Source organism: Aotus nancymaae, unplaced genomic scaffold (assembly GCF_030222135.1).
Source record: "Aotus nancymaae isolate 86718 unplaced genomic scaffold, 86718_ANA_hifiasm-v0.15.2.pri h1tg000036l, whole genome shotgun sequence".
In the NCBI taxonomy this organism is placed as follows: Eukaryota; Metazoa; Chordata; class Mammalia; order Primates; family Aotidae; genus Aotus; species Aotus nancymaae.
This window is the reverse complement of record NW_026988450.1, coordinates 38,197,797-38,208,578: the sequence shown is the minus strand read 5'-3', so window position 1 is coordinate 38,208,578 and position 10,782 is coordinate 38,197,797.

Sequence of the window (10,782 nt, the reverse complement as noted above, 5' to 3'; positions counted from 1 at the left end):
TTAACTAGAGGTGTCTCTAATAATGATGCATAATTCTTCAGGTGAGCATATTGGTTAACAAATATACAATGTAGAACAATACTAAATGGTACACCAAAATTTTATACAAATTAACACTTTATCCACTTATTTAGAAACTAACTTATAAGGATAATTGTCCAAATTACATTCATAGTTTCTGTGCATTTTTTTTGAGTTAGCATGAACTGCTATCTTTAAAAGAAAAAAGTTGAACTAAAAAGACATTGAAAACAAAATAGCCATTTTTGCCATAGATGTTAAAAATGGAATAATAAAAAATAAGGTAAAATAAATATTCATGAGTCATGATTCAGCGCTTTCACTGGATAGCAAACTGATATATCTCTATGGTAACAGTAAAACTGCCATCCAGGAATGAGTACTTGTATACATGTGCGTTTGTGTGTGTGTGTTTTCATGAACATATAATTTCAGAAGCATACAAATAGGAATAAGCAAGAAACTGAAATGAAATGAGCTGCCTGTAAGATCTGTAAGATCAAGTGAAGTAAAGGAAAACAATGGAACAAAATAAAAATCTCAGAAGACTGATGAAACAATTTCAGAGGTGACCAAGAAAACTTAATCCAGGGATAGGAGGTGGAAATTTTATTATGAAAACTAGGGCTTCTCTCTCAAGTCTGTGAGGTAGACCAAAAAATTACAAGAATGATGGGTAAATTGATCAAGGCTACAGAGCTAACAGCAGAGCTTCAGCTTTGTCCCATGATATCAGAGAAGAGTTTCTTGGTCCCAGATTTGCTGATCTGAGTCAGGCAAGGAGAAGCAAAAAGGTGCAGCAATTGGATTTAGACAGGTTTACTAACCTTACTAGGTCACCTAGGTTCTGGCTAGCAGGATAAAGGCAAAAAAGTATTGTTTATAATTTGAGTCCCTCAGGTAGTATTAGGAAAACAAGAAGTATGGCTGACTTGAGAATCACATGGCCATGTAGCAGAATTCTCTAGTTACTGCAAGGGAGTTCGGGGAGGCCATGCACCTGGAACTCTGACAGCTGTTGGGGGCAATTGCAGCCCTATGGAGGAGCAAGACTGAGCTCCTGTTCTTCACTCATCTTCCCAGCCAGCACCTTTAGATTTGAAGAATTTCCCAGGTCCTTTCATTGGGAGAAACCTCCACTAGAGGGATAAGGAATTCAAGAAGAACCAAATTTTCTGGGGAGCAGAGTGAAATGCGAGAGGTCCCTTATCCCTTTTGCAGGGAATGTGACAGGGGTGTGGCTGGCTTCTTTGGTACCCTGCTGCTCATACCCCTAGGGGAGTGTACAGACGGGCAGTTGCAGAGGTCGTGGGGAGCATTTTTGGGCTCTGACCCTACAGCAGGGTCACTCAGTGAGTGTTTACAATTCCCGGAGCCCAAGTGGGCGTGTGTTACAGTATGCTCTTTCAGCTTTGCTGTCTGCAGGCAGCTTGTGTTAAGCAGCTCAATTAGACTCTTTGCCTTATTGCAAGGACAGAGGGCTTTTGTATCCTAGGTTCTCTCCCTAGTGTACTGGAAAAATTGGATCACACATGGGCTTGGAGAACGAGTGCAAGGTTTTATTGAGTGGTCAAGGTAGCTGTTAGTGAGACAGATGGGGAGACAGAAGGGGGATTGAGTGGGAAGGTGGTCTTCCCCTGGAGCTGGGCTGCCCAGTGGCCAGACTCTCATCTGACTGCTCCTGGCTGAATTCCCCTTGGTGTCCACATTTTTCCACTGTTACTGGCCTGCCGGTTTCTGTCCATGTATTCTGTTCCTCTTGACAGCTGCCTGTGTCTGTGCTGGCTAGGTTCCTGGGTTTTTATGGGCACAGGATGGGGGATGTAGCAGGCCAAAAGGCAACCCTTTTGGGCATGAAAACAGAAACACCTGTTCTCATTTAGGTCCATGGGCACAGGCCTGGAAGTGGAGCCTTTGCCAGGAACCCTACCCTTTTCTACCCAGAACTTCCATGCCCCCTTCAATATCAATGGGACTTTAGTCTTTGCTGGCCATTGTGTTACCACTGATGGTTCTGAAAGAGTTGTCAGGAAGCATCACTGTAGAGATGCTGATTCCAGTCTTAGTTCCTTGTTTTCCTTCACTTTTATCACTATCCAAGTGAAGAACATTGCCCTAAGTTATAATCGTGTCACAGAAGATGGATGTTCTATCAGCATTTTGGTTGAAGCCATTCAACAAGTAAGTTCCAAACTTTCCTACATTTTCCTGATTTCTGAGCCTTCCACGTTTCTAGGAAGTTTCAAACTTTCCCACATTTTTCTGTCTTCTTCTGAGCCCTCCAAGCTGTTCAATATCTGCCTGTTACCCAGGTCTATATTTTTGGGTATCATAATAGCCATGCCCCACTCCTGGTGCCAATTTACTGTATTAGTCCATTTTCATACTGCTATGAAGAAATATCCAAGACAAAGGAAAGAGGTTTAACGGATTCACAGTTCCACATGACTGGAGAGGCCTCACAATCATGGTGGAAGATGAAGGAGGAACAAAGACATGTCTTACATGATGGCAGGCAAGAATGCATGTGCAGGGGAACTTCCCTTTATAAAACTGTCAGATCTCATGAGACTTATTCACTGTCATGAGAATAGCATGAGAAAAACCCACCCCCATGATTGAATTACCTCCCACCAGGTGCCTCCCACAACATGTGGGGATTATGGGAGTTACAATTTAAGGCGGTATTTGGGTGGGAACACAGCCAAGCCATATCAATAAGTACCTGAATCAGTATCATTTCCTTTGTTACTGATCCTGTTCTTTCTTATCCTTCCTTCCTTCTCTCCTTTTTGTGTTTTATGTTCAAACTATTGTCATCTAGTTCTAATTATTTGCTTCTCAGCTTTGAGTCTTAAATCTGGGTTCTTGTCAAACCCTAGAAGTAGGCTCTGCCTGTTTGCTGAAACTTTAATTATATATTCCTTATTCAGCCATAGTTATTTAAGTATTTACTGTGAGTTAGGTATATCACTCACCCTGAAGATAAAGTGGTGAATGAAATTGACTTAGTCTCCACTTTTGCAGAGCAAAGATTCTAGTTGGGGGGTCTTGGAGGCAGATAATTGTCCTTTTGGTTTTATACATCCACAGACAGAGAGAAATTGTGTCCCAGCAGCTGTATTTAATGTATCAAACCCATGTCTCTCATCTTTGCCTGAACTTGATTTAGATAATGAGATTTTGGACACTGAACTGATGTTATGTAGGATGCCATAACAGGATGTTATAATAAAAACTTTGAGAGGAGAATGCATGTATTTTACATGTGGCAGCGGCATACATCATTGGTAGTCAGAAGGTGGACTGTGGAAGACTGACTTTAAGACAGCTCCCATTATCCCTACCTCCTAATGTTTATACCTTTGTATGATCCCCTCAGTTGAGTGTCACTGGGACCTGTGACTTGTTTCAAACCAATAGAAAATGGCAAAGGTGATACTCTGTAACTAAATTTTCTGGTGAAAAACTTCCTTTTGCTAGCAGTCTTATTCTAGAGACTGCCTCCTTGCTGGCTGTGAAGTAAGAGGCCCGTGGGACCAGGAGCTAAAGGAAGCCTCTAGCTGGCTGTCATCAAGAGCTGAGGTGCAGTCTTACATTTGCAAAGAAATACATTCTTCTAAAACCATAAGTGAGCTTGGAGGTAAACTCTGCCCCAGTCAAGCCTTCAGATGTGACCCCAGTCCTGGTCAACAGCCTTAATTGCAGCTTTGCAGAAGATGGTGCTATGCCTTCCTGGATTCCTGACCCACAGAAGCCGAAATAACAAATGTGTATTGTTTTAAGTTGCTAAGTTTGTTGTACAGCATTAGAAAACTAATACAGGGAGGCAGCTAACAAGCATATCAGCAAATAGATACACAGTTTTAAATTGGGTTAAAATATATGAAGAAAATAGGGTAATACAGATAGTTGAGACAGTGGCTATTTTATATGGGTCAATCAGGAAAGGTGTGTCCTGAGGAGATGCTATGTTGTCTAAAACCAAAGGAATGAGAGAGAGCTTGCAATCTTGAAGTGGAATAGAGGGCAGAAAGATGTTTTGGCAGATGGAATGTTTGATGAAAATACACTGAGATAGGAAACAACTTTCCACATTGGAGGAACAAAATAAGAGCACTGTATCAGCAAGAAGGAAAGTGGTGGCCTGAGCATGTAGATTTTTGGGCCCGATAGTAATGAATTTGGATTTCATTGGTAGAGCATTAGGAAGTCTTTGAAGGATTCTTAGCTGGGAGTAATGTGGAAGGATTCTAGCTGCTTTGTGAAGAATGGATTAGAGTTGGAGGCTAGGATGGAGCAAGAATGAAAGTGAGATAGATATTTAGGAAGCTGCTGTAGATGAGAATTGATTATGACCTGTATGGATAGGACAGAAGAAGACATAAAGGTGTGGGCATGAATACCTCTGATATTGTTTGGCTCTATGTCCTCATTCAAATCTCATCTCGAATTGTAAACCCGTGTGTTGAGGGAGGGACCTGGTGGGAAGTAACTGGATCATGGGGGACGTTTCCCCCATACTGTTCTCATGATAGTGAGTGAGTTCTCATGAGATTGGAAGGTTTAAAAGTGGTTTGTAGTTTCCTCCTTGCTCTTTCTCTTTCTCTCTCCTGCTGCCATGTCAAGAAGGTCCTTGTTTCCCCTTTGCCTGCTGCCAGGATTGTAAGTTTCCAGAGGCCTCCTCAGCCATGCAGAACTCTGAGTCATTTAAACGTTTACTCTTCATAAATTATCTAGTCTCAGGTAGTTCTTTATAGCAGTGTGAAAACGGACTAATACAATCTCTGAGAGATCAGGTTGAGGTACAGACTTATCACCATGAAGTATGAGGTCCTTTCTGGTCTGGCACATGATTATCTCTCTATCTTCAGCTCCCTCTGTTCTCCCCTAGTGAAGTTCTGCCCTGCATATTGAACTTCTGCCGAGATTTCGATTCCAACTCTTTTGGAGGCCAACGAGATCTGCCTGAACCTCCCTGTTTATTTTTTCTGTTGCATATGGTACCCTTCCTAGGCTCCCTCTGTGCACCTTTCAGGTCCCTGGGTACCCACTGTCCCTGTCGGTCCAGTCTGCTTCTTTTTGAAGCCCTGGCTTGTTGAAATGATAGCAAGAAAAGAAAAAAATTAAAGAAACAAGGGGAAAATAAAAGTGATCTTGCAAAACATTATACTAGTGAAAATATTCATGTCATATGTTGGATTTGTCAGTTTCTATGTTATTCTGACCCCTTCTCCTTGTGATGAATTCTGAATATCCCTGTTTATTATGTTTAATAAGAGGCAGGGGTGGGTAGAGCAGCCCCCGTGCCAAAACAAAGAGAGAAGCCTTTTAATTGATCACATTTACATTCCTAGAAAGAACACATTTTCAATGTAACCTGGCCTCTGGAACATGAGAAATGAAAAGAATAAACAACTCACTGATGTATATCTACAAGGGCTATTTTGTTTCTGACTTTATTCAGCATATTTTATGGCTTTTGAGGAATAGATATCAATGCATATGGGGTGACTAATCATGTATAATCAGATAATAGTTTTTATCTCAAATAGACAACAATATGGTCACTTTTTAAAAGAATACATTTCTATTAGTATTTTTTAACTTATTTGTTTGAAATAATACAAGAAAGTTTTTTACTTTTTAAACATTTTGAGTTTCATAGAGTGTTACTTAGCCATTGTGAGGCAGTTATTATGCTGTGGCAAGCTGGGAACATTTTCTCTGGACAAGATGCTCCAGACTCTTAATCATGGTGCTCAAGGCCCTTCCTAATGAGTCCAACATGACTTTCCAGCCTCTTGAGCCTCTATGCCCACTCTCATCTGATCCCTAGGGTCTAGCAATGCTGGGCCAGTCTTTGTTCCCTCTCACCTATGGTAGTAATTTGTTCTCCTGCTGCTAATAAAAACATAGCTGAGACTGGGTAATTTATAAAAGAAAGGTTTAATTGACTCACAATTCAGTATGGCTGAGGAGGCCTCAGGAAACTTACAAACATAGCTGAAGTGGAGCAAACACATTCTTCTTCACAGGGCGGCAGGAGAGAGAAGTGCAGAGTGAAGGTTAGGGAAAGCCCCTTATACAGCCATCAGATCTCATGAGAACTCAGTTACTATTAGGAGAATAGCATGGGGGTAACTCCCCCCATAATTTAATTACCTCCCACTGGGTCCTTCCCATGACACATAGGGATTATGGGAACTAAATTCAAGTTGAGATTTGGGTGACGACACAGACAGACCTTATCACCCACCATCCTTGTCATGTTTATAATTCATCTGCTAATCTTCTTTAGAATGCATGTTATGATTTAGTAGATCTGGAGAAAAGCCAGAAATACCACATTGCTGACAACCTGTCTGGTGCTGCTGCTGGTGGTTTGAGAAGTACTAGGGAGTCTAACTATTTTTGTTTCTGACCTTACCCTCCAACCTGGCAGATTCCTTCTACATGGAACCTCTATTCATGGGATAACTCCAACCCATTCTCATACTTTCAGGTCAAATCTTACTTCTTCATGTGAAGAAGTTTTTCCTGTTAAGTGAGAATATTTTTCTACTTTAATGGCTTTATCTTATATTTAGCATAAGATGCAAAGTCCTTACCAGGCTTCTAAGGGCCGCCTCTCCAACCCCTTTTCATGTCCCTTTCCCCTTCCTTGCTTACACCACAACACTGGTCTCTTCGCTGTGCCTAAAATGTACCAAATATGCTCTAATCTTAGAATTTTTTTTAAAAAATTGCTCTCTCCATCACATTTCCTTGTTTCATTCAGGTCTTTGTTCAAATGTCCCCTCCTTAAATAGGCCATTGCATCAGGTCAACTCTACACAAAGCTGCAATTGTGACATTAAAATGGGCACTGAAATCCAACCTCTACTTTGTTTGCTAGGGTAGATTAATTAAGATTAATTAAAATTAATCTGATAGCAGTGGGCATGAGAGCTTAAGAGAGGAAGGGCCTGAAGGTAGACAGAGAAATCAGAATACTTTCAGTAAACAAAATGTGAGAAAATAAGAACCTGAACTGTGTGGTTGCCACGGAAACAGACAGCCAAACTGATGCCCAAAGAAGGGGTGCATATGCCTGGAGGAAGGTGTGCCTTTTTCTAATGTGCTAGAGGTGTTAAATGGGCTAGCAACTGCTCAGCTCTCAGAGTGGTCTTTCCTGACTACTCAATTTAAAATAGCAGTTCCCTCATTATTCCTGTCCCCCTACTCTGCTTTGTCTTCAAAAAAATAATGACTCATTTTATTATACATCTTATTGATTTTTGTTGTTTCTCTTTGCAACTTTGAATGCCAACACAATAAAGGGAGAGATATTTTCACTTTTGTTTACTACAGTATGCCATGTTCCTAGAATAGTATATGGTATAAAATAAGTACTCACATAAATATTAATTGAATGAATCAATACTCAGAACTGCTATGAAATGGAATAAGATAAACAGAAGCTCAAGTTCTAATTTCTCGCTTACTAGCTGGTTGGAATTAGGTGAGTTACTAATCTTCTCTGAAAATATTTTCTCATCTGTAAATGGGAATAACAATACATGATTCCATTGGATGGTGAGGACAATGACATGGATAATGGATATAAAATTCTTAATTTATTGCCTTGTACGTAGCATTTTATCATACCCTAGTTGTCTTCCTTTTTGGACTTTTCCCCTTGGCTATAAGCACAACATACGCTTAAGAAAACCAATTTTAAATAATTCATTCACAAATATTTTAATTGAACAACTACTCTGTGCCAGGTGCCCTGCTTGGATATTGGGGATGCACAATACAGAATACAGACAAATCAGGTGAGAAGTCAGTAACACCCAATCAATGTCTTCTGTTCTGTCTTCACATTTTTGTCAGCCATTCTCATTAGCCAAAACAAATTGAAAGCCAGAGAATAAGGAAGCCTGGGTGGTGCAATAGTAAAAGACAACTTCTTGTAGAGAGAACACTATGGAGAAGAGATGCTAGTGGATCTGGTGGCTGGAATGAACACAGATCTTCTTCCTCCAAACTGTCCATGCTTCCCTGTGATTTCTATTTGGTCTGAATCATCCATCTTGACCATCACCTTGAATATGAAAGACTCCTTAGTAATCAGAGGTGTAAAGATGAATCCTCTTAGCTATCCCTATGATGACATAAGATTTCTGAGTTTTTTTTTTTTTCTTTTTTGTTAGATTTTTGTAGGTATGAGAAGTGCATGTATGGAGCATAATTAGAAAACTTTGAGAGCCACTGGTAGGGACATACTCTAGTGGATATCAGTAGAAAATGGGAAGAACAAAGTCCCTAGGATAGAGAAGGCTGCAAAAGCTTTAGATGCATTAGATGGCATAATTTTGTCCTATATGTAGGTTAGTAGGGTTCTAGGAGGTGAAGAGAGAATTTCCTGAGCACTCTGGCTAGATCCTTCTCATTTTCTAAGTAATATTTATTTACATCATTACTTCTTTCCTTTCTTCATTCTAATTGTTCATCTTACCACTCTCTTCAGCTGTTATACCTGTTAAATCACTCCTCCTTTTTTCACACCTTCCCTATGTACATTTAGAAAGCATTATCCTCCCTATTTCTTTTTGTGATTGACAAGAAAGTATATTTTTTAAAAACTCATGCCAAAAACTACCTCTGTTATCTAGTTACTCTTTGACCACTCTTTATATATTAACTAGCAATTTTTTATCCTTTCTTTTCCAGATGATTTATGTTCCATATTATTGAAATGATCTAAAAGATAGAAGGAGATTTTTGGTTACATGGTAAAAATAAAAAATGAATTAAAGCGATATTTCTCAATACCACCAATACAATAACCATACAATTTAAAAATCAATTTCCACCAAAAATATAGAAAATAAATTTAAGTGATATTCCTTGATTACACAAATACAAGAAGCACACAATTTAAAAATCAGTTATTTTAATCTTTTTCTTAAATATGCCATTTTAATAAAACAAAAATAAATTTAGATTTATTTCATGTTTGGGAACAATACTGAGAACAAAAAATCTTATGGCATTCATTAGTTCTGTTTTGCTAAGGTGGCTTCTTTAATTTGTGTTCTAATTTTAGAATATATATTCTCTGTATATTAATTTATGCATTTTCCAGTTAAGTCTTTTCATTACCTTATGTAATAATTGAATTACTCCATTGATTATTACTTTAATTTGTTTATAAGAAAAAAATGTTCAAGACACTATACTGCCCTGTATAACAGTTGAAAGAGTTGCTCATTTAGAGTGACATATCAGTTCTGTTTTGCTCTCAACATTTAATGAGAGGCAGTCATTTGAATCACTTTCATCAGCCTGGAGCCTGAATTTCCAAATGTTGCATATAAGTGTTCACTGAATTTGTGTTTCCTTCTGGTAGAGATGTTCCTCTAATGGATTTTGCCTGAAGCTGGTCATATTCATTGAGCAATGGTGGAAATAAATTAAATTATCCTTCCTCCCCATGAAAATGGATGATTTTGTAAATGTACAGATTTTTAAAGGAAAATATATTCTAACATTAATGTTTAATTTAACTTGAATCCACATTCAATTTATTCTTAATAAGTGGCTTATTCTTTAGAAAGGGAGATGCAATGATTCCACCAGGTATAATAGATAAAATTTCATTTAGGCCAATTCATTTGGTGCAATGGGGAATCTTAATTGTTTGGCACATTGAAAATCTTCCATTGCTTGAGGCCATGGTTAGGAATAAGGCTGTGGAAATTCATTCTTTTCCTTTTTCTCTCCCAAGAATGCCATATTGTCATAGTACATTATGGGATAAGCAAGACATAATAAAAGAAATGGATTTGGGAAACTGTGGTCTCACAATACTATAGTTTTTTTTGGTTTGTTTGTAGATTTCAATAGAGTGAACTTTTCCATGATAAATTCTAATTATTGCTCTGGACTATGCATAGCAAAAAAAAATCTAGAAGATTTGAAGTTCAGTTTAACAATTGTTTTCTAAGTCCTGCTGTTAAATCATATGAGCCTCATTAGAAAAAAATGCTGAAGAATTTTGCCTCAAAACTTTTGATTCAAATTAAATCATATTTGCCTTGTTGGTCAAATCTATTTAGAGTAATTTTTCACATTATTGATTTTTGATTGGCTAACTTTGGAGAGTCAGAGTCACAGGATTAAGCTATTCTTGTATGATTGGTGATTCAGCATCAGCATGTAACAGAGCACTTCCTACATATTGTCCCAGTCATACTCCTGATGCATTTTATGACATGAACACTTTGACTGCCTGTGTCTCCTGTTCCAGTCCATTCTTCGTGTTTTATGAGATAGTGCTTTCACTATCATTTCTCTTCTACAGAACCATTCATTTGCTTGTTCATTCAAGCAGCAAGCATCTATTAAGTGCCTGCTGTGTGTCAGACATTAAGATGAATGTTAGGATCCAAAAAAACACACATAACATATTTCCTGTCCTCCAGTGTTTCCACAACTCACTGGAGAACACAAATAGTTGAGAAATCATTAGATTAATGGGAGAATTGCTGCATTCTCCCTGTCAAGCATCAAGGGAGAAAAGAAGAGGGTGTGCTTAACCGTGCCTGAAGATACTGGAGAAGACATCCTGGAGGAGAAAGCATTTCAAGTGAAATTTGAGGCATACATGAGAATTGCTATAAAGCCAAAGGGAATAAGTATCATATCAGTAGAGAAAAGAAAATGTTAAAAAAAAATAACCAAAAAGAAAAGGTTGTTTTTATTCATTTCAAA